The sequence below is a fragment of the Anser brachyrhynchus genome (assembly GCF_964034855.1).
Source record: "Anser brachyrhynchus genome assembly, chromosome: 2".
Lineage (NCBI taxonomy): Eukaryota > Metazoa > Chordata > Aves > Anseriformes > Anatidae > Anser > Anser brachyrhynchus.
In genome coordinates this window covers 75,288,114-75,312,960 of record NC_137695.1, presented here as the reverse complement: position 1 = coordinate 75,312,960, position 24,847 = coordinate 75,288,114, and the positions used below count along the sequence as shown (strand labels likewise).

At 35.4% G+C, this 24,847-nt stretch overlaps 1 protein-coding gene across 23 annotated transcripts in view; it reads left to right on the top strand.

The window, feature by feature from the left end:
- CDH12 (cadherin 12) overlaps positions 1-24,847 on the top strand; it is a 573,314-nt gene that overhangs the window by 412,741 nt on the left and 135,726 nt on the right. Inside the window, exon 2 of one of the 23 annotated variants that reach the window (XM_080580167.1) lies at positions 16,783-16,889. The exons of 21 other annotated variants lie outside the window; for them this stretch is intronic. The gene's annotated coding sequence lies outside the window, so the exon portion shown is untranslated. Of the gene's footprint in view, positions 1-16,782; positions 16,890-18,607; positions 18,630-24,847 lie in introns of those variants that run through there. One more of the 23 variants, XM_080580169.1, reaches the window with a different exon arrangement.

Sequence of the window (24,847 nt, the reverse complement as noted above, 5' to 3'; positions counted from 1 at the left end):
GGAACAGGTCTTATGGCATGTACAGTTTCCCACTCCCTCACCCACCTGCACGTTGCAGAAGCTGTAAATAACCTGTCTCTCTTCTCCCTCTAGAGACAACCACCCCCTAATCCTTCTTGCTGTCTCCCTGAGCCTGACATCCACTCTGCTGCAAAATACACAATTGCTTTGTGCCTTACAGAGGGTCTGTTGCATATCCAATTAAACTCTGAGTAGGAACCCAACTTTTAGGTAACTGTGAACTCTGCAGCTTCTGTTCTGATTTGAAGTAAGCCTTTTTTACCCAAAAGCTTGCTTACCGTTTCCATATACGTTGGCAGAAGTCTAACAAAAGGGACTACTTCCATAAATGTTCCTTGTCTTTGCTCTACATTAATTTATAAGTAAAACAGTTCAGATTACATTTTTTCCACCTGGAAAATCAACTGCAAATAAAACAATATGAATGAAAAGTCAAAAAAAAAAAAAAAGGGGAATGTGACAAGACAAAATCTGGAGAAAGACTAATACATAAAAATATGGTTTGCGTGTCCTAGTAGTAGAAAATATTTTTATAGGAACACCATTGCATAGGTCTCTCTCTAATGTCCCTTGTTTCTGAACATATACTTATTCTAAATATAGAATATAAAGCACCAAATAACCCAATAATGTTGTAGAGTCATTTGCAAAATGGGGATTATGCTGTTTCTAGGGGTACAAGATTGTTGTGGTTTAACCCGGCTGTCAGCTAAGCACCACACAGCCATTCACTCACCTTCCCCCTCACATAGGACTGGGGAGAGAGTTGGAAAAAAAAAAAAAAAAAGTAAAAGCTTGTGGGTTGAGATAAAAACAGTTTATTAGGATATAATAATATTAATAACAATAATAATAATAATATGTACAAAACAAGTGATGCACAATGCAATTGCTCACCACTCGCTGATTGATGCCCACCCCATCCTTAAGCAGAGGTCCCTCCCTCCACCCTGGCCAGCCCCCCCTATATTAATTGTTCAGCATGATGTCAGATGGTATGGAATACCCCTTTGGCCAGTTTGGGTCAGCTGTCCTGGGTCTGTCTCCTCCCAGCTCCTGATGCTGGGACATAAGCATATTAAGACATAATAATAAGTGAAGAAAATGTCTACCAGCATTTACACAGGCTGAAAGTAAACATAATAGGGTTTTATTTATTAGTCACCAGTTTGAAATTCATTTTCTTCTGGAGAAGATTTCATTTCAAAAGTGCATGGAAGAAAAAAACAAACCTGTTGATTCTTGCTGTATTGACAAAATTTTAACAGGAGAAAACCAGGTTTAACTAGAATAGATGGAATAATATGTAAAGAAATATTCCTGAAGTAAGATGGCAAAAAAGAATTTATACAAAATCAGAAATTGTAACCATAAAGCTTTAGATAGACAGTAATGGAGGCCATCAAGATCTTGGTCCTTTTAGAACTGGTGGGACTCCTGCCCCTACAGCAGGAAAGCAGGATTGCAAAGGACACCCAGTACATAACATTGCAGGATGCATAGTAGTCTCTTGCTGCACTAATATTTTCCTTCAGCTTGTTAAAACATACAATTTTTCTTCCTCTGGGTTTCTTCTAGGTTCCTGTGCCAGTACATTGCACTTTTTTAGCTGTCAGTCCCTGAACATACAAGCTGGAGTTAAAAATAGATTTTCAGTGACAGATGTATTATTCACCTATATTGTCATGAAAATATTTAACTGGTCACTGAAAAAAAATATAACTGCTTTTCATCTTGGGCAGTATTAGGGTTATATTAATTATCAGTAAGGATCTAAGCTGGGACCAAGCTGGTTGTTTAACATGTTGGTAAATGATCTGAAAAAAGGTGTAAGTATCCAGGTGACAATGTTCGCTGGTGATGCTAAATTGTTTGAGATAGAAATGACTAAGGCTAAATAGTAAGAATGGGAAAAAAGACCTTATTAAGCTGAGGATTAAAATAACAGATGAAATCTGATATAAAGTGATACATACTGGGGGAAGGTAATAATCCAACTTAATTAATAAAATGTTGTGCTCTGAGGCAACAATAATCTCACTCAAATGAGATCTTGTTTTATAATACTTGTATGCTTGTTTGCTCAGTGTGCAGTGACTGCCAAAAAGCAAACAGGATGTTAAGAATTCTTAGCAGCAGCAGAAGAAAATAACTGTCATTAGACAGCTTTGCATCTGGATCTCTGGTGAACCCTTAACTTCAGCGTTGGGCAAACTGTTTATCTGTGGTCTCAAAGAGAATATGTGTCCCAAAGAACTGGGAAAGGTACAGAGAAGGATACAAAGAGGATCAGTACATTTGGACTGAGTCCTTAGCGAGGAATGACTAAGATGGGATACCTTTGCCTGGAAGAAGAGACAAAGAGAGGAGATACAATAGGTCTCCATAATATCTAGAACAAAGCAGTGAGGCTGACAGGGAGGAAACCCCCTTCACCAGTGCGAGATGGGGGCCATCAGATGAAGCACATTAACAGCAATGAAAAGGCAGTCATTCTTCACACAATGTGTAAATCCAAAACTGGGAGCTCCTTGCCAAAGGGTGTAGTGTGTATAAGAATCGTTCATGTCTGTAAGATGAGTGAAGAAGTTCATGAACAGCCTGATGAAGACTAGTAACTACAGAGTCACCAACAGTATCTCCACAAACAATTGGAGAGTTGAAGGTATTGATGTGAACTGTTCTTGCTGCAGTCTTGTACTTTTCTGCAGGTACCCACTTTTCATCTTTGCCAGAGGCACAATTCTGGGTTGAAGACACACAGTGCAGCATTGCAGAAAATACTGGTGTGATAACTGATCACGACAGAAGCTCTCCATCACCTGGGAAAGAACTCAGTTATATTGGTCTTGTCCACAAAAGTGACTCCTTTAACTTCGTTGAAAGTCCTTTGGACGGTTTGTTGAGCAGGGATATGATCAAGGAATGATTAAGTTCTAAACAGAAAAATATATTTACTCATTATTATTTTTTTGTGAAAAATATAAACTACATATACATATAAAACAAACATCTGCAGTACTTCGCATGGTAATGTACTGGCTGTTTTGTAAATGTGGATCTATTAGCAGTAATATTAGATTGGGAGGTTTAAAATGATAGTGCAGGTCAACATCTAATGGGATGTTGAGAAAAATGTCCAACTAGCAAGTGTTTTGTGAAAGTGTTGCAAATATTCATTCTTGGCGTGAATATCTGTAGGTAGTAGCTCTCATTCTACCTACTGTTTCACTCTAATTGTTTCTGTAGTTTTCTGGTCCATGAAGTTGGGTGAGGATCTTCCTTAAAAAGCTCGCTGAGTCTCCTGAAGGCACCCTGCAAGCCCCTCAGAGGATCCATTAGTGATAAACTTGGCCTACGGGCTGGACACCAATACTATGCATGACTGCAGCCGTACTTACTGTTAGCTCAGGGACTGAGCTTGTGCTGCATCTGCACACCCTGTTTTCCACATTACCCCTATGGTTCTTTCTCTGCCTCTAGGTGAGAGGGGACCAGCACAATCTTTGGTCAGGCCAGCTTGGGCCTGGGAGGGGACCCGCCCGATCAGGTGCAATGAAACATCCCAAGCAAGCTCATCTACATGCAGCACAAATGTGAGAGTCCTTGAACTGCAGAAGTACCTGCACTCAATCCCAAACTCAAACATAGTTGCAGAAGACAGATAGATACAAAGCACATATGTTCCCATGTCTTCTCACTGTGATGGTTTTACCTTTTTATGCAAATCGTATGCTATTTTTAGAAAATGAAGTAGGTCATTTAAACTATTTTGCTATCTGTTTCATGAAACTGAAATGACCTTCTAAAGTGGATAAGAATTGAAATCATTATACGTTAATCTGGCAGCCTGAAATGCTGAAAAGCCAAAAGTAAATGAAAGTGAACTTTTGTTATACCTTCTGCTTCTCGTATGTGGATGAAGTCCTTGTTTACCTTGCAAATTTAAAAACCTTCAGAGTTCTGTGTATGTTTGGATACAGTCTTTATATACAGAATGAATAACCACGTAAGTTTAAGCAGAGCAGATATTTATGTACACGTTGAATAGGAATTTAGGCCTGTCAGGAAAGTGCACACAAGGCTTTTGGTTTTTCTGTACTTCTCAGAGTCTTCAGAAGTGTTTTTCTAGTCATCAGTTCTACTTGTCCTTTAAAGAAGCTTAAGGTGAGGCAAGATGAGAGAGAATTTTCTGTTCCAGTATTTCAGAGGATAATGTCAATAAATGTGTTGTAATTAGTAAAACCTTTTCTCCCTGTGACCATGTGAGTAAACAATATTCCCTGGGGATGACACTGTGCTGTTCAGCAGAGGTTGCTCTGTTCCTGTTTTTCTGGTGTCTTCACATTTCAGCAGTGCTGTCCAAGTAAGTTGTTAATCACTAAGCTTATTAAGTATTTCCTTACTTTGTTTCTTGGTGTTGATGTAGAATTACTCTGTTGAAGACAGTATAGTTTTTCAGTATTTTGTAATACAGAAACCAATGTCATTTTCTTTGGGGTGTCAAAATACAGATTTGGAGAGTTAACTTGAGTTATTTTGTTGACAAAAAAAAAAAATCCTATAGATATTTAGCCATTGTAACTTATTTGAATTAAGGATTACTATAAAAAAATGCGGTACAGAGCAGTCTAATCACTCTATGTTTTTCTTGTTGTGAGAACTGAAGCATAAACTGGCAAAGTGCAAGCCAAGAAAAAATTCTCATTTAAGTTATTAGTGCAATGTTTATCTCCTACAATCTTAAAGTACTTCTTCAGCACTATAATATAGGCCATTTAATAGCTCCTGCTTGTCAAATCCAGCTGTATCATCCCACCAGCAGGTAACTGCTTCTAGTTTAACCCTAATTGATGCCAGTAGTAGAGTCCAAGAAGAAAATCGATGAGTGTTTGCGGAATCGGAATATTCACACATAAGCCTAATGAATTCTGGCAGAAAGCATTTGTGAACTTTAAGAACTGTAATAAAGATGCTGAAACCTTGAAACACAGACCAGTTTTGCAGAGAACGTCTTTTCAGTAAAGGTATGTGTTACTGTGGCATTTTTTAAAAAGTACAGTATTTACTTCTTTTGAGTAATTTCTATGCTGATAGAGTAATTCTGTATCATCTGAAAGTTAAAGGGCAATGACACAGTTGTTACCTATGTTAAAAGCAATAATTCTGGCTTTTCTGTATAGCAAAACACAGAACCAAAAGTAAGTTCTTCTTTTATATGAGATACAAAGAAGATTGGCTTACTTTATTTACCCTTTTGACATGTTCATTGCAACACTTCATTTGCCATGTCTGGAAGTTACGTAGGCCTAGGCCTGGGTCTGAATTGCCCTTACAACATCACACCTCCTTTGGCACACTGAGTGCAAAATTTTCATGAGCCTGGTAGCAACTATAGCATACTTTTGTTACCCAATGTAGAAAGATTAGATATATCAACTAGAAAATAAGTAAATGTGTAACTTATTCTTTTGTTTTGGAGGAACTTTTTTTTTTTTCCTTTTCTTAAGAATCTGTAATTGATCCTATTCAAAACGGGTTGTTCTGTCCTCTATACTTATTCCCATCTCTATAAAATACTGTAATTCAGAGTGGTGTTTTTATGGGCCTCATCACTAAGGCATCTGAACATTGCAATGATTATCCTTGCAGCAGCTCTGTGAGGCAAGAAAGTATTAGTTCCCTTCCATAAGTAGGGGATTGAAGCAAAGACTGAACTACCAGAGTAATTATCAAAATAATATTGAAACCTTAGACACAATAAGGGTAAAATCCTTCTGATTTTATTTTATTTTTCCTTTTTTTTTTTTTTAATAAATAACAGTCTACAGTCTGATACTGTCTGAATTGATAAGTATGGAGTTCTGTCTACACTGAACAACACAGTAACCGAGCGCCGGGCAGATCTGCCTACCTGGAAATGAAATAAAGGATTACTGATTAAATTTCTCTACATCCAGCCACCGCAGTGCTCTTTAGATTAAATACTTAGCTTCCAAGTCCATTCCTAGTCTTGACATTAATAATGTCAAATTTGTAACTGCAAGGTGAAGTAAGCTCAAGGGAAAAAGGGAAGGGGAGAAAAGGGCAATGCTGTCAATTCCTTGCTAGCTTACCGCATTCATGGATCATCAGAATAGATGACAAAATTATTTGAATAACAGAGAAAACAGGCAACAAAAAGTATTGTGCTGTTAAACTCGTAATACTCCATTTGCTTTTCTGCTTTATGCTTCTTTACTTCTGTTCTTGGAATAGATTTTTAACTTGTTTCTTTGGGGAGCCCAGCTCCAGAAAATGATTCAGAAGGAATGATTTCCTCAGTGTATTAAATAATTCTGACAAGCTGCTCATTTTCTTAATTATCTCCAAGTATCAGTAGTTAAAAATTTGTAAAAAATAATGGTGTAAGTAAATAGCCTTTACTTTTGACTAAGTAAATAGGCATTACTTTTCCTATAGACAAAATAAGATAACAAGAAATATGTACTGAATCTGAACACATTTGGTGTACCTCAGAGATTAAATTTGTTTACACTAAAGGGAAAAAAAATCCTGCTAGCACTCTCCCCAATATCTACAAGATAGAATGCAAGGATTCTTTCATTCTGTGCATTTGTATGGGCTCTATTGTTATGCTTGTTACTGATGGATAGCTGGCATGCTATGAGTTAGATGAATATACAGAAGTTACTTGCTTCAGTAGTTTATCTCCAGTGTTACTGTCTAGCAACATAGCTCAAACTTCAGGAAAAAAAAAAGTAAGTAAAATGGATAAATACAAGTAAAATTACAGAAGGACTTTGCAAAGACATTGAGGTTATAACATGGTCATGTGTTTAAATAGCTGCAGGTCACTTACAGTCTTAATATTCAGGGGTGTTATAAACTATAGGACAGGCTGAACAAGAGCCTAAGACTGTCTACAAAGAAAGATAACAATGGCATTTGTCTAAATGTTGCTAATATCCTACACATTTTGACTTTATTAATGTTAACGCTTTTCAGAAAAATGATCTTCAGAGTCAGGGGTTTAAAAGTAAAATTTCATTTTTTCATGTTAAATTCCATGTTACTTCATGTTATGCCACCACTAATTTTATAACCAGACGGGAAGAGTTGTAAATCTCTACACAAAGAGAATTTTCTTAGTTTACAATACAAACATAAACTAAAGCCCACTTTCATTTTGATCTTTGTCCAAAAATAAATAGGACCTTTCTTTAAAAAAAATACTTCTGAGTCTCTCAAAATAAAAAGATGAATATTATCTTTCTTACCTACTGAAGCCCTGATCATGTTTCAGAATTCTGGCATTTGTGCATTAGCTGATGGCTGGTGAATTTCCATGAGCATTTTTGCTCCAAACTAAAGTAAACCTTTGAAATAAATCTCTTGATCATTCAGACTTACTGCACTTTTGTTCAAATTAAGACACATCTTGGTACAAACTAGATAACTTCTGGATAAAAATAAGCTGAGGATGAACTACATGAATTGCCACTTAGTCCATCCAACCAGACAAGATCTTGTGTGAAGCAAAAATATTTGAGATACATTTTGTGTGGGCGCTGGTTCCTCAGTATCAGCTGGTGCATTCTACAGATCCACTCTTACAGATTCAATTTACTTGGTAACATAGATTTAACTCGTGTCCCCAAGCTAATCAATACAAGATATGGAGAAACTACCCAAGATTGAGTGAGTGCCGCCATGTTTAGTCAACCTTCTTTCCCTAAACTTTAATTAATTTTTCCAGTTCTTATAGGAAGAGCAGAAGTGACTTATGCAGTCAGGCATCCAAAACCAAGGAAGAAATTATGCAGAATGGTAGTGTGAAGTATGAGAGGATGATCTCACTTTTGGAGTAGCTCTTTGTGATACTTATATCAAGATTTATATTTATACTACTTACATGGCATAAATATGCCACATTGTTATGCTTGTTATGCATACCTCTTATAGTCTACAACCATTGAAAAGTCTAGGTGCTAGAAAATAAGTCTTTACATAGTTAGCACAAAAGCAGGGCAGAGAGATTATAGAAATAGAAGAAATGAGCTACCAAGGAGTGGAAGCAAAAGAGAGAAATGTCTGAGCAAAAATTTCAATTGCGTATGGCCTGCTGTGTTGTTAATCATCTTTTAAACAAATAACCTCCAAATTATATTCATAGAGTGTAGCGTATCACTATGTGTATATATGTATACGCACAAAAAAACATGTGAGGCCTACAGGAGCATTACAATTACAAAATAATGCCTGAATAAAAGTTGCGTTCTCCCATACAACTTTTTTGTTGTTGTTTTTAACTGTCTTCACTGAAACACATTCAGCCATCACTTGCTCCAGTGTGAAAATATAAATAAATTATAAAGAACAAGCAAAATGATGACAAATTGAATTTCAGTTGAAGTCACTGAGAGATTTCCATTTACATTAATAGATTTTGAGGTGATCCTAACCTAAGTGATTGATAAGGCAAGGCATGAGATAGGCAATGTAAAGTTAAAAGAATCATGATAGAAATTAAAAATTATTTGTTAATGCATTTGGTTTATGAAATATGGTCTATTTAAATAGATTTTTCACTATCCAGTTAAAATTTTTTAAAGAGGAAAGAAATTGAGAAAATTGTAACTCAAGAATGAATTATTCAAGAGAAAAATTTTGGTATGAAAGAAGGGTTAAAGGAGTGAACAAGAAGTAATTTTCTAAACATTGGTTTAAACTCTTAACAGTGTTTTTATTCCTGTAAAGGCCAGTACTTTCTCCTGAATACATGATCATGAAAATATTCACTATAATTTTGTCTAAACTAAAAAAAAATTAATATTTCAAAACATTTTATATATGAAAGAGATGAGAAAGGGTGCGTACATTATTCAATACCTGTTATAGATAAATCTTGTATGTAGAATGCCACCTGAAATTCCATCTGTTTTTTTCCTTCAAGATTCTCATAAAATGCATATTTTTTTTTAAATACTTGGCTATGTAAAATTCATTTGCCCTTTCTTTTGGAAACATTTGCTAGCTGTTTTGCAACATCCATTAGTAATGTATATGATTTACATGTTTAATTTTTTTTTTTTAATCCTCCCTGTCTCACCAAGAAAAGAATGATTCTAAAATGGGCATATGGAAAACAAGTGGATGTATGCTTGTGTTTAAAACCAGCAGCTGGGGGAGCTTCATTTGATTATTTACTTTTGCACTGATAAATAATCCAGATTTTCTTCTCATATGTGCTCTGATTCCTATGTCTTGACCTTTAGTGTTTTCATCCTTAAACCTTCATTGAACTGACCCAGTTTCATATGGAGGGAGGTCAGCTTTGCTTTAGTGGTGTTTTCTGTCGAGATCATCAGCTGCTCTTCTTCAGCATCAGCTGGAGTTACTGGGATCGACCATTTCTTAGGTGTTCCTAGTTTATAAAGTGAGATGATTCTGATTCACTTCCATGATCTGTGTTTGAGGTTCTGTGGCTTAAATGATAAACAAATGTACTGCTCATCTGCAGCTGCTGTTGTGCTGCAAGACAGCTAAAAGATAGAGTGTTGCCATTAAAGTCACTACATTGACTGAATGCTGTTTACAAATTGTACTGTTGAGTTACTTTCTACCCTTTTATTTCTTTGTCTGGGTTTCCTTTCCTCTAAGTAGGTATGATAATGCCCTGAGTAAATTAATGTAGAGTTATCATCTGCAGCTCTTCTACGAACATGGTTTTGTAGAATCGGCGTATCATTAACTTTCCAGTTTCAAAGTCCGTAATACCTCCAGGACAGGCATAGAGTTGTTACTCAAATCCTATATACACCCCACAGCGCTGATATGTGTTGCTAATTTGCTATTGCCGTGACTAGATTATTGCTTTGCTTGTTCACAGGGAAAGTACTTTTTATTCTTTTCACAGCAGGCAGTACTGCTCAGCAAGGGAATGTAGGAGTTTTCATGGACCAAGTAGAGAAAGGGCTGGTATCTGCTGCCCTGGTGTGGCATGGCACGTTTCCTTCTCCTGTGGGAGAAAGGTAGCTGTAGCAGAAGTGTCAGTCCACAAAACTTAGTAATGCTGGGAGTACAAAGGTTTATTTGCACTTTTGGGAAGTCATCTGGCAGTACCTTACAACCTTCCCTCAGTGGTTCTGGTGTGTCTTTGTGGTTGTGCTGAGGAGGGGTGTGTGTTAGAGAATTGCATTGCAGTGACGGGGAGAAGTATCCTCCAGCTGAGATGGGTAACTGCGTCTTTGTAACCTGTCTGTAGATAGGCATGCATCTTTTTCTTATTTGTGCTTTGTACAGTCCAGCCTGGCTGGAACACCTACTCATCTGCTGATCAACATTTATCTTTAGTTTACTATCTCTGCTTTACCAGGTTAGAGTTTTTTCTAAAAAAGAAAAATCCCAAGGAATGCCATATTCCATGGTCAGATCCACAGGGCTGTTAATAATCGAGTCACATCAGTCCCAACATTTTCACCTGAGGTCCATAGTATTAGCACAGCTGACTACAAAATAGACGCTACAGGAAGTCAGAAGGGCTACACCACTACTAGCTGCAGCTGGTGTATCAAATTTAAAAGAAAGTAAATTACCGTTTCTCCAGGTACCAGCTGTTCCAGTAATGAAAACCTCAATATGTCGAAGTATTGGTTAAAACAAACTAATCTTATTTTTATCTTATGGGAGATCAGCGTCATAAAGCCTTATTAATTATGACGGCTAACATCAGTCTAAGTGGGTCATTAAGTTAATGAACAAATTAGCAAAGAAATCTTGATGCATTTATGAATTTCAAAATCTTTAGCAGGGGTGTGTCACTGTTTCTGTCCTTTTTAAAATATATATATATATTTGTAGCAAATTTAGTATTCAATTGAATTCTTAAAAAAAAAAAAAAATGATCCTGAAAAGATTGTAAGTGTGCTGGGAAACATTTTATTCATGATTTCATTGCAAGAAATTTCATTCTGTGACAGGTGTTTAGCATCCCACAACACCAATTCATGCTTTGTGTAAATATATCATTAAAATGAAAAATATGCACTTTTAGGGCACACGTATAGTAAATCAAAAGCTTGTTTTTGCTTAAATATTTTCCTTTTTCTGTTCTGGATGATTTTTCAAGCATATTTTGCAGCACTCAAAACAATGCCAGCTGAATGCCAGCGAGGGATGAATCTATTCTGAAAGCTTAGAAAGGTCCACTATAAGTGAATGCCTTATTCTTTTCATACCCCTAAGCCAGTCTCTCAAAAGACCTAGTTTTAGAGTAAAAGATGTAGCTCTAAATTGGATCTCTTAGCAGCTCAACAAGGATAGCTGTTTCCCTGTGCAAGTGTGGAAGGTGAGAGTAGGAATGGGAAGCTCTGCACAAAGCCTTTTTCTTTTCCTGTTCTTATTGAGTCAAACTCCCCATTGTTCTTTTAATGGAACAAGCTCTATGGGACTGGTGGCTGGTACAAATAGACATGCCCTGCTGTGGATATGGGTTTTGGCAGTTACTTGTTATCCCCTATACATAAATAAAGTGCAACACTACAGAGCACAGCCTTGCATGTCTTCCCACAGGTGGCTTGCACACTGTGTTTGCAGAGGCTGTATATGCTATGTTCATATATTCACATGCTGTGTTCTTCATATTCACGTGCTCTGATCATTGTCCAGAAAGTAGAACTTGTCTTCTGAGTGAGACTGCAAAATATACCTTGTCCTAGTGCTCTGTTTGCATAACGCAATATCTGCATAGTGAGACCACTCTCATAAGGCAGTTTTCACTGCACTGAATCTATACAATACATGTCTGTGGAAGATAAATCACCTTCAGATATCCTTGAAAGAAATGAGATTTTGTAATAACTCATTTTACACTGAAAATAAGTATTTTAATAATAATTATTATTTTTCTAGAATTAGAAACACTATCTTTCCACAGATTCAGTAGTTTTTATATCTAAAGTAAAGTACTCTCTTTAAAAAGATGATTAACAAAAATAACTCCTGTTTTGTGGCTTGCTTATTTTTGGCAAATTCATTAGTCAATAAGTGTAATTACCTGTTCATTCTTTGATTTGGTTTAAGCAAAAGCACTCTGTTTGTACCTTATGTTCCTGAATGAATTGGATTCCTGAAGTAATTGATTTATTGTCCTATGTAAATTAGACTGCATTATCCTTTATTGTTAAATCCAGTTCAATTTATGGTGCAAATATTGCTAGAATAAGAGCTTCATTAACAAACAGATGCTAATTAGTTTAGGATTAACTGATCTAATTCTGGATAGATAGCATTGTTCTGTGATCTTACTAATGAACTTGTAGTTTCCATAAGTATGCCTTTCATGTATAGTTAAAATTCATCGACTTTCGCTGGATTATGTTTCTTAAAGTGACTTATTCACAGCAGAGATTCTGTGTTATTCAGTGAATGAAAATATTTTTTGTCATAACAAAATAGAAATGTCGTCTTTATCATTAGTCATAAGTGTTTACACTGTCTTTTTAGAGAGGGACAAACATGTTTCTCTATCCTGGTTTCTAAATTTGGAGCAAGTGTCATAAGATGATGAACTTGACAATTATGTTGCAAATCCATGAAAACATACAGGCAGACTGCAAAGGAAATAGATGATGTTTGATGCCTAGGAGGTCTACAGCCAATAAATTTATTATTATTTAAAATCCAAGCCTGTTCTTACATTCAAAAAGGGCATGTGCAAATTATCTGTCATGCCAAAAGAATATGTTTTAGGGAAATTGCTAAAAAATGCTTCCTTTTTTGAAAATTACTTCCTTGATTATGATCATCAGCTACTGTGAATCCAGGTGAATTTAGCTGTCAATAGCTGCAACATTTATCAGTGAATGGAGCCTTACTTCTGTGAACATTAATAAATAGATAAAACCCCTGTCACATAATAAGTAATGCCTGCACCAGTAGAAGGATTTCACAGTAATTTGTCTAATTGAAGGCTTATTTTTAAAACTGCAAAAAACATTATTTGGTTGAGTTTAGCCCACCTCTTGAATCTTGAAGTAATCAAAGAGTATTATTTGAGGTTCTGGAAAATCATATATATATATATATGTGTATATATGTATATATATACATATATACATACATATGTATGTGGTGAATGATTTCCATGCAAGAAAAAATTTTTCTTGTTTACATTTTGACATCTTTGCTTTGTTAAAACTTAAAAGTGGAAAGAAAACTTACCTAAGTATGTGAATTGAAATGAAAGAAATGTTTACTCTCACTCTGCAGGAGAGTACCCTGCTGGTACTGTGTGGGAGAGTACTCTGCTAGTACTCACAAGGCCCTAATTGTTATTGAATTATATTGGAGACAATGGGAGTTTTGCCATTGACTTCCTCAAGGCCCAGATTTAACCTTTATAGACACATTTATGTTTCTCTGGAGCCTGGAGAGATTTTGCTCTTGTAAATTATTTTCCCCAGGACTTCTGTGAGAACCATGTGCGGAAGGATTAGAAACAAATTAACACCTCTGTTATTTCACTGAGCAGCTCTATCAGAAAAGAGATGGAATAGAAACCCACCCAGACACAGCTCCTCTAACCTGCTGCCTCCTTTTTCCCTCTTCAAAGTCTCTGCAGCAATAATCTCGTTGCCCTCTCTCTCTGGGGTAAGATGACTCTGTGTGTGCTTCACCTCCTTCCCCACGCAGCAACAGCAGAGGTGGCTATTGTTTCATCTCATCAGTATAAAACATAAGTAGGGCCACGGTTACAGATAACTGATATGTTACCATAGCCATGCAATCATTTCTGTTCCAAACTACACAGCTCTTTAATTTCTTTAGTTCAGAATACTGGACTGTATACTCCACTGATTGATTCTTATGAACGTTTTTCTTTATCCATTAAAAAATGAGTAAATCTTGCAAGTAAATGCTATATCTAGAAGACAACCACTTGTAAACTCAACACATTTTTTTATCTAATTGCAATGGGACAATCCAGTAGAAACAGTCCACATTCAGATTTATGATTAAATTGCTCCATTTGAGCAGAAATGATTTAGGCTTGAGCTGTAGAAGATATTTTTCTTTTGCTTGTTGGTACAGAGGTGTGAAATTTTTATTAAAAAGAAGGCATAGCAATATTACAATATTCTTACGCAGTGCAGTTAATGATATGTGAAATACAAATGTACCAGTAGCTTACGACACATACAGGATTTCTGTGGTTTGATTAATTCTGCATAGAGCTGTATAAACACTGCTTGTTTTAAATAATCCAAGCTTGAAGAACAAATTCTGTCTGATACTTTACCTATGCCTTAAGAACCTACTTTTATCCGATCCAGAGATTGATTAATGAAAATACTCTACTAAGAGAGAAATTTTCTTATGTTTGCAAAACTTCCAACAATTTTTCAGTTAAGTCAAACTAGATGAAAATGCAAACTATGCGGTATGTCACTTTTCTGTAATATACTGATTTACTTGTTCTATTTATTATACTCTCTAACTTACTATGCTTTAATATCATCAATACCACCTCATATACGTCTATTGAAATGACTGGTTCTTGGAGGACTAAATTTTATCCTGTAAGTATAGTTAGGTAAAGAATAGCAGATTTGACCCCATTCTTATTATTTCTAATACTCCAAAACTGGAAATAAAACTCATATGTCTGACAGCTATAGCCATAATTTTTTTCTGATTCTAAGGAAGCTTGAAGTTAATACGTTTTATTTTTTTTCCAAGGAGGCCTTCTCCCTCTTCTGGAATACCTCTACTTCCACCACTGATTTTAGTCATTGTTCTGCATAGGAAATGGTGTGAGGCTGAAGTGCTGACACCATGGTGCAGGAGATGGTGTGAACATAGGCCAGCAAAACATGTACTTCTTAAGCACTTTCATTCCTTCCTCCAGAATCACTACATCAAATCAGCTACTTCAAAACTGTGTTTCTGTTCCTCTTTCTGTAGCATCTCTTCATTAATTGCATTCTCTTTTATCTTTGTTGAACATACTTACTACATTCAGGCCACAAAATTTCATAAATTGCTACTCTGCTTTTCACTAATCTCTTCCAATACTGTATTTACTAGATTTTTTGTTGGTCCCAGAGACAAAGAATGCAAGTTGATTAGACTAGAAACCAGCTTCAGCCAGTAGTTCAAAAAAAAAAAAAAAAGTAGATTATTTATAAAAAGTATTTATAAAAAATACATATTATTTAGATTAGATTGAATTATACCTAGACCTCAGAGTTGCAGGAAGTTTGATTCAAGCACTGTAGCAAATGCACACGATGATACAGTTTCATGCCCAAATAACATTCAACCTGAAACCATTTTGAATGTTTCAGCAACATAAAAGAACATGTTGAAAAAGTACAACACAACCTTCTCTTACGCTTCTGAAACCTAAGGAAATTCAACAGCTACTGTGTGAAAATGTGATTTCATTAATAGAGTTTTTTAAATGTTTTTTTTTTTTTTTTTTCCTGAGGAAATTTTGCAGCTAGAACTTGATTGTGCATTCTTAGAATTGAGACATCTGTGCACTGGGTACAGAGAAGTCTTACAGCTTCTCTGCTGTACCATCCATTGCTGTATCTCTTACACATTAAGCATTATTGGTTCATGACTGCTAGATTACTTTGCACTTTATTTTATGTTATAGTGTGTTTGCTTGTCTGCATTTTTTGGGCCAAGGTAAATTAAGACAAGGAGATTAAAAATTCAGAAGATATTCTGTTCCACTCATAAAATTCTATGCCTTTAAATGTCTGAAAATTATCACTCTAATATATGTATATTTTTACCTCTATTATAAAATCTAAGATGATTTTTTTTTTTCTATTCAGAAAAAAGAAGTGGTCACATAGCTTATGATAGTGTGCCTTGTCACAGTGATAGACAGACTAAGGCAGATTCTTTTTACTCTGTCATTCCCCACCTGCTCTAAAGTGTCATTATCAAACAAAAAGAGACACCTTAACTGACAGTGCGTTACAACAAGTGTAATTTGCAGAATGCTTTTTTTTATTTAACATAGCATTAAATTTAAATACATGAGGAAGAGAGTTTTTATATTCATTTGCAATACAGTCAGTGAAGAAAAAAAAAAAAGAAATCAAAAAATGTTTTAAGATCAAAAAGAAGAAAGCTTAATCAGCACCAAGAGAATTTAATAGGCCTTTTCTCTAGACCTCCCCCCACCCATGATCAGCTTGGAACTGAAGAGCATACTGAAATAAATAAAAAATGAAACAGCAGAAGATTTATTTGCTACTTAAAGTTCCAATCAATGTCAAATTAAGCATAAGCTTGTATAATCGGTTTAGAATCTTTGACCTCTCCAAATGCAATGGACTTAAACTGATACTCTTTTGGCATATGTTTCCAAGAATGTCTTTATCTGACAAGGAAGAGACCCTACAGCTCTAGTCTTTCTTTTTGTTTTCGAACTACAGGAACCATTTTTTTTTTTGTTGATGACAGAGCTTCTGTTGAGGACACTTGCAGTTTGTGTATTTTTCATCAGTGATTCTTATTAATTATTATTATTATCTTTTGGGTATGCACACAAGAAAGATTTCAGGATAGGTGGACCACTGGGTAGTGCAACAGGAGTCTATAGGGTGATCTGTGTCCTTCCATGTCTCCGTGTCTGCATGTCATAAAACTGTGGCTGCCTAAAGTAGTGTAAACCGAATTCAGGGAGTCTTATGGATGATGTGCTTCTGAGCACTAAGTTATGCCTTTGACTTTCAGGAGGAGCGGCGTCTGGACATTTTGCTGAGTCAGGGAGACAGAGTCAGGTTAGAGATTCTCTTTGTGCATGTCCAGGAGCACAGTATCTTTGGAACAGCTATGGCTATGTAAGTCAGCTAACCTGTAACCTCAGTTTTCTGTTTTGGGGACTGCTTATCAGTAGGAGATAATTGGCTTCATGACTACTATGGTTATAAGTGTTTATGGGTACTTGGCTGAAGACAGATTTCTCCTCCAAGGTCCAGTTGTGGTATGGAAGTGAATATTACTCCCCAGCTCCTCTTCACTGTCCCTCGTACAGGTCACTGCCTTCTCAAAAGAGCAATTCCAGGAGGAAATTTGTTTTTCGCAATTAATTTCAGAAGAGCCAAGCTAACAAAGGCCAGCTGTTAAACTGCTTTACCTAGATGGGACATTACGATGGAGATAAGTTCAAAGGAATTGAGTTGCCTCCAGCCATTTGGGGCAGAGAAGTGAACGCTACCTCAGGAAGGAGCTGGAGGGTGCTCAGAGCCGTGATCCCCTCCTGCAGCAGTTGTCGTTCCCAGCCCGCCTCTTTGTGGTGGTGGCTGTCCACAGGCAGATGTTGTCCTGTCTGCCACTTCAGAAGCAGAGTGGCACATGACACGCTATCTTCCCTGTGACATATCCATAGCTAATCCTACAGCCTACACAAAGGTATTCCCACTGGCATCAGTAGGGCAGTTCCTGTGAGGGAAAAAATGGCCCTGGAATTGAGCAACTGTAGCTATAGCTTCCATGGGAAATTAAATCTCAAGAAAAACATTGTCCATAATGCCATGACCCATTATTAGATGGTATGAGAAATCTCATAGATCGATCCTCTTGGATTTGGTATTCAAGCATATGTCCCCTGTGGCTAATGTTATTTTCAGTGTAAAGCCTAGGTAGTTAACATATAAAAAATAAGGAAAATAAACCATATTATTTCGTACCCTGTAGCTTAAGACATCATATAGTACAATTCTACAGAACATGGTTTACCTTCACACAACCTTGGAAGAAAATAGATCTTGGCATTTCACTTCGCAAGCACAAACACCTTATTTTACACCAAAAATATCTAACCTTGCCAACAGCTTAATTTCAGTGGCACTTTGCAATAGAACATTCCTCTTTGTTCTTAACTTCAGCAGCAGTTATCTGGAGATCTTCACAGAAACAGTCCTGATAAATACAATCAGGTAGTCCATAGAAATTATAAACTCTCTGCTAATAGGTGTCTTAGAAATTATATTGCAGATGTAGCATGTTTTATATGTTTTATCATAAGTCACTAGGATCTTTTTTATTATATTTATTCTTACAGCATAATTCATATTTTCCTGCACTGATCTTTTATATATGTTATGGAAGGGATACAGCAGGGAACATAATGCAAAATAATATATTCTGGTCAGTATGTGGCATCCAGAGAGATGCAGATCTTGCTATTCTTACAGTGATTTGTATTTCAAAAGGGAAATGCTACAATCATATATTCTACCTAAAAAGAGCACCACACCTTTGTACTTGCTGTTTTAATAAATTAATTACAGCAACACCATTGGGTGATTTGCAGATATTGTACAATTAAATAGCAAGAATGTGGAATTTTATTGTAATATTTTCTTTCCTTCATTCAGTTTTCAGAATTAAAAAGTATTGCCTTGTAAAGGAATACTAGTACATGCTGCTTAAAGCTGTGATGATTTTTCCTCAGTCCCTTGGTTATGGCAGCTTCCCTTTTCTCATTTCTCAGTTTCAGCCATCAACATTATTCTCCCGCATAGCCACCAGGATTCCAGCCAGACACTGGTACAGAGGAGGCACCAGTGCTTTCACAGGTATAAAATCAAACCAGCTCCACTGGTGCCGGCTGAAATGCATTCATTTATGAAAAGCAGTGTCTTGCACAGATTCCTTTGAACCAGAAGGTAGTTTACCATGAATTTTAATTTGCACATGATAGTAAAAAGTAAGGAAAAAAACACATCTGTACATAGGGGTACATGGCACAGCCTTGCCTTTCCAACCTGATGCGTTGAGGTCTTTTGACCTCAGGGTTTCAGAAACAATCCCCCTTCTCTTTTTCTGTTATTTAAAAAAATATATATTTAAAAATTATTTAAAAAGAAATTATAAAAATGTAATGAGATGGAGAAAGCATTTTCCACTGAGCTGCCACCACTAGCTGCATACTTCATTGTAGCTGGTATTACTTCAGCAAGATATATAAAAATGCATTTGAGAAATGAGAAGTTGAAATTTGTTATATTTCTGCAAGTGCTGTCTTTTGTTACTTTCTAATGGCCAATACTGGAATCTGTTATTTGAAACTGTGATTGTGTGGCTACTGTACTGTGGTAATATCTAGAGGCTTCAATGGATCTGTGGTCTCATCAGCTGTTCCCATGTTCAGCAGAACAGCAGGGCTTTGAAAAATATCCCACATTCCCAAGCAGGAGTAAAAGTGGGTGAGCACCACAGCAGAGTGCTGCAGAAAGCCTCTCGGTCCGCATCTCAACATGACTGTACCTGCACCCAAAAGCTGGCAGTCTGAAATTCACAAGGCAGGTGTGACAATATGGAAATTTCTGATGAGAACTGTTGCTAAAAATTTAGAAAAAAATATTGTATCTGATACCTAACACAGTTCTTATGACAAGATCTCTACTGAAGACGTCTAATTCATAAAATAATATTCTGTTGAGTTAGTTTACATAATTAAGTGAATAAGTGAAGTGATTCTGGCAGGAATACAAAGCAAAAAACAAACAAACAAAATCTTTTACTCTAGTGTATACCGTGTCTCTATTAGCAGTCTGTACTTGTCCAAGTGAAGTCTCAGAAACTGAAGTTTAAAAGAGAGTGGGAAGCACAACTCTTGCTTATGAATTGTACCTGCACAGAGAGTAATGTACAATGCTGCTCTTAATAGACTTTGTAAAAGAACACCTGCTGATTAGTCTGGCAGTACTGAATAGTTCAAAAAGTATTTTCACATACTTTAGAAAATACTATTAAATAAATACTACTAAACTTCTAAAGCTTAAGAGAGATCAGGACACAATATTTCTGTGTGCATCAACTCTGGCTGAAGTGATAATGCAAAAATTAGAATTCATCAAAAATATATGAAACTTGTAACTCACCTGTATAATTACTTGTATAATCAAGTTATAAGGAAATGTTGTTGATAGATTCTTATTCTTTTAATATTCTACTAGTGGAAGTTTATTTTTACATTTAGCAACTTTTTTTTTAATTTTATTTTTTTGTCCTGTCTATGTGCAGTTATTTAGGAATTTATTTGGAAAGAAAAAAATAATTATTTTGGAATGTGCTTTTGCAAGTGTTATTTTTTAATTCAGGGTAATGCAACAAAAATATTTTTCTGGAGGAGAATAGAAAAATAAAAATATATGGCCCCTCAAGTCAGTTACGCTCAGATGAGGATTCATTGAACTGACCAGGTCAGGTACTGTTTTTATTCCTCACTAATGACTTATTTGCCATCAATATTACTAACTGGCAACCACTCTCATTATTGGAAAAGCCTGGTCTGACTTAGTATGTTTAAACTAAATCCCTGTGACAGAAGGAGATACTGTTTTTATTTAATTGGATAATCACTGATTTAATTTAAATAAAACTCAGCTTTATTTGCCAAGCAAATCATTAAGGAAAAAAAAAAAAGTAGAAAACCTTCTTATTTAGTTCTTCTTGAGCAAGAAAGTATTCTAATCTAAATTGAACAGTATACTGAAGGTACTTCCAAATGTAGAACTATGCTGTTTATTGTCATTTCTATAAAAAAGTTAGAAAGAAAAGAATGCCAATTCTTGGAAGTAGATACTTTGCAAACATAGGAAAAGAAGCTATGTATAGCTTGCTAGCTCAAATATATATATATATTTATATTTATTTATTATATTTATATATCATAAATTTATATATATTACTTATTATATTTATATATATTTATATAATACATGTATATATATAGTTTTGGTTTATTATGTATCTATATATATATCCTTTAATTGAAGTATTTAATTATCGTTTTATATTGTCATAGGACTAAGGAAGCCTATTCATGAATGGGCATCTCTTCTAAAAGTCCTATACAAAACTACTACAGAGATACCCTTCTTATTGAAGATAGTATTCAGTCTTATAAGGAAATACAACCATCTTTTCCAAATGACTTCTATAAACCATTATTATTTTCCTTTTTTATTCATCTTTCTTTAACCCCATCATTTTAGTTGCTATTTCTTTCGATATACCTATTTTGTAGTAGTGTCCTAACTCCTCTTGACATGAGCTTTAGTCTGTGATCTTGCCTGATTAATGCACATAAACCGAGTATTCAGAAGGTGCCTTTAGTCATCCAAAATTTTGTATCAAGAAACACTTACATGGAGTATTTCATGAGCAGATTTTGCCTTGTCTCTAAATGTTCTCTGGAAGGTGTGTCGGTGTGTGCATGTGGTGGAGACAGGAGGAAAGAAAAAATATTTGATTTGATTAGCAGCAATTGCATTGTTGTTGTTTTCGTTAGTTGATTTCCTGAATTAAAGTTTATGACCCCACCACCTTGTATCTTGGGAAATTTTTTTTTAATGGGAACTAAAAATTGCATTTGTATAAAAGCCATAAATGAGAATCTAATGATCAGTTTTTAAATGAAACTATGCAGTCTGTGTGGATCATAGAATGCTTACCAATAGAAAATACGTGTTATATAAGTATATTACGAATCTTTATAAATAAGCGTCTCTGAAAAGAGGAATGTTTGAAATAGAATCTTCTTAGGTGGTTGGTATCAAAGGTTCCTCTAGGCTCGTTTACACCCTTCCTTCCCGTAGAGGCCATCGATGTTTCACCACACAGATTTTTGCAGTAAGGTATTGCCATAGTATCTCTGCTTGAATCTGCTTTTTCCATACATCAGTGATGGTTTTTCCTTTTCTCAGTTCAGGCTGTCATTCCTTGTTTGCAGTCTTAGGCAATACAGAGGCTGAGACTGTTTTTTTTGTTTGTGTTTTTACTTCTTGAATAGCTTTCACTGAACATGTTATACAATAAAGAGAGGGGAAGACCTGGTAGTTACAGAGCTACAGAGCAAATGGAAATACTTAGAAGTAGATACAGGCAGAGTAAATAATGTAAATAATGGAATAAGGTCCTAAAACATGCTGCGTAATGAAAAATACTGTATAGGTATAGGATTTTTCACTAGTACAATTGTGTGTGAAGAGAAGGGTTAATATCATGGAACATTCAGCAATGTTTTGTAGTCCAGCTATGGAATGCAATATAGCATTTAAATTGATCTACTAGCAATAAATAAAGTGAAGAATGATTTTTGTAAGCCTGTGAAATTGGCAATGGAATAAAACTTAGAATCTCAGAGTATATCACCATGTGAATATATCAATTCGGGGATGTTCAACATTTCTTGAATTTTAAAACTTTTTTATTTCCTCCTCTTTTCATTCTCTACCTTTTTTTTTTTTTTATTTTATTGGTTGTTTACAGAGTGGAAATTCAGAAAGTGAATGAGACCATTTGTGATACAACTTTTAAATATCCGTATTGCTGTCAAATTAATATCACAGCAATTTCAAGTGAATGCCATAGCCTTTGTTCTTATATATCCTGTATAGTGGTTATTTAATTTTAAGTCTAGAATATTTTACAATTTAAATATTTGGTTGGGTTGGTTGGTTGTTGTGTTGTTTTTTCTTCTGCTTTCTTTAATGTTTTCAACGGTTTGATTTTGAAAATATCCTAATAAAACATTGTGAGTTTTTTTTTTTTAAATCCTACCTCTTTTTTTTTTTTTTCTTAGAATTTTAGAAGAATTAGACTTCCTGCAGAATTAATTCTAGAGGTACCTTGTAAACACTTATAAGAGTTTACCAAATCAGATAAATGGGTTTTGTTTTTAAAAATGGAAGTAAGGAAGGAGAGGAAGTGCTATGGCCTGCCATAACATTTATTGCTAAAATACAAATAACCATACCACTTTCTGGGAATTAGACATAACTGCCTGAAGATTTACACAATGTTTTTCACACTAGTCTCCATCTTATTATTCATACTTGATTTTTTTTATCAGTCATTCCTTTGCCAAATGTGTTACTGTTTGCACACATTAGCAAGAATTATAGATCATGTATCTTTATCTGCCATCACAGAAAAATATCCATGATTTTCTGCATTAACAGTTCGCCGCAACAAATCATAAATTTTACACTTGAGGCAGATTTGCCCAAAGATCTGACACTAAAAATTGTCTCTGTGTTACTTAGGTAGAGAATATAACAGAACAGATCTGAGCAATGCTAGAAATGAATCCTTTGCATTTTCAAACCTTTGTGGCATTTTTAACGTCTAGGATTTACAGAAAAAAAAATACAATCATTTGTACCACAATGTTACAGTAAATTCAAGTAATTCTGAAAAGTAAATGGGGGGGGGGAGGGGGCACAGATAAAATTTGAGCACTTGTTTTCTTGTCCTGCAGTTTTACTTGAATAGCAAAGAGTGGGAATTAGAAAATACAACCAATATGCAAAAGTACAAGCAACAAGGAAAAATGGGGTACCAGAACAAAACTACTGCTGCACACAGTGTCAGAAAAAGTAGTCTCTTGCAAATCTTCTGTCTGATTTTCAACACACAAAAAAAGTACCTTTTCTTCCAGAGCTGCTTGTAGCACATAAATCCAAGACACACTAGCAGGCACTTATTCTTTAGCCTAAACTGTTTTCTTGAAAGTTTAAAGCATTCAAAGTCAAGACTACTTTCTAGTGCTGTGCAAGTCCAACCAATGCTAGTTCTTCTCTGTCCTTTCATCTGAATGTCAATATTGCATGCCTTTTTATTGCTGGAGAATTTAGTTCAATTTAAATTAAAGCAATCAGCGATTTAACTATACTAATTAGACACTTTGTAATGTTGAATTACCCCACAAATTGCATATCTCAATGTGGATTACAAATAAGTATGCATTTGCCCATTGTCCAGCAATGGCATCTGAGGAGCTTATAACAAAGTGAGTAGCTTAGGATGGTTTGATGAAATAAACACAATGTGACAGATTCCAGCTAATGCAAAACAATACAATTCTGGTTAAATCAATGAAATGGTTCCTAGGTTATACCAGCTGGGTGATGTTTCTGAAGTAAGCATAGTAAACGCATCTATAACTGTAGAATTGCTAATGCTGCCAATTACAGTTTTTTTACTCCAGTACATTTGAAAAAGATGCACTTGTGCTTCTCTTCTTATTTCCTTCTTCCTCTCTCTTAGGAGTCCTTGTTTTGCTTTTTTCATTTTGTATTTTTTACTTTTTTCCACAACTAGGGGAAACGGCTAGAATTATTTCTCTGTAGTATAATCCAAGCATTCAGATAACACACACAATGCAGCCGGATTTGTTACTAGTTGAATGTAAACCCTTCAGCTGGCAATCAGAAAGACACTCAACCATCTCAGCTTTAGTGCCAAGTCTGATGAGAGGAGATGGGAGTAGAGACAATATTCTTGGCATGCTTCCCTATTGACAAATCCCTGCTTAGATACATTCTTTTGCTCTGTGATATTCCTACTTCCAGGAGTATGGAACAAGGTGGACTTCACAATAAAGCGCAGACTTTTTTTTTTTTTTAATACAGTGACACAAATAAAAAAATGGTGAGATTCTCTTTCTAAAATTACATATTTCTTTGGTCTTTCTCAGCATATTTTTGATTTATTATTTTGTTTCACTATGTGTGTGTCTGTAAGCCTCTATCTGATAATGGAAGGAAAATACCAAATTTTAACTGAGCAAGGTATAATGGAACAGCAGGATGCTTGTGAGCCACTTAAATTAAAATGATGAGGAAGAAATAGATGTTAATTATCTCAGGCTGCATTATCTTTTTATTTCGCAAGGAAGGAATATTTAACTCCCCAGGAGGAAAAGAATTAACTTCCTTTGAATTTTTCCACAGTGAACCGGTGCTCAAGAAGCAAAATGCTTTACTTCTGACTCAAAAGATAATTT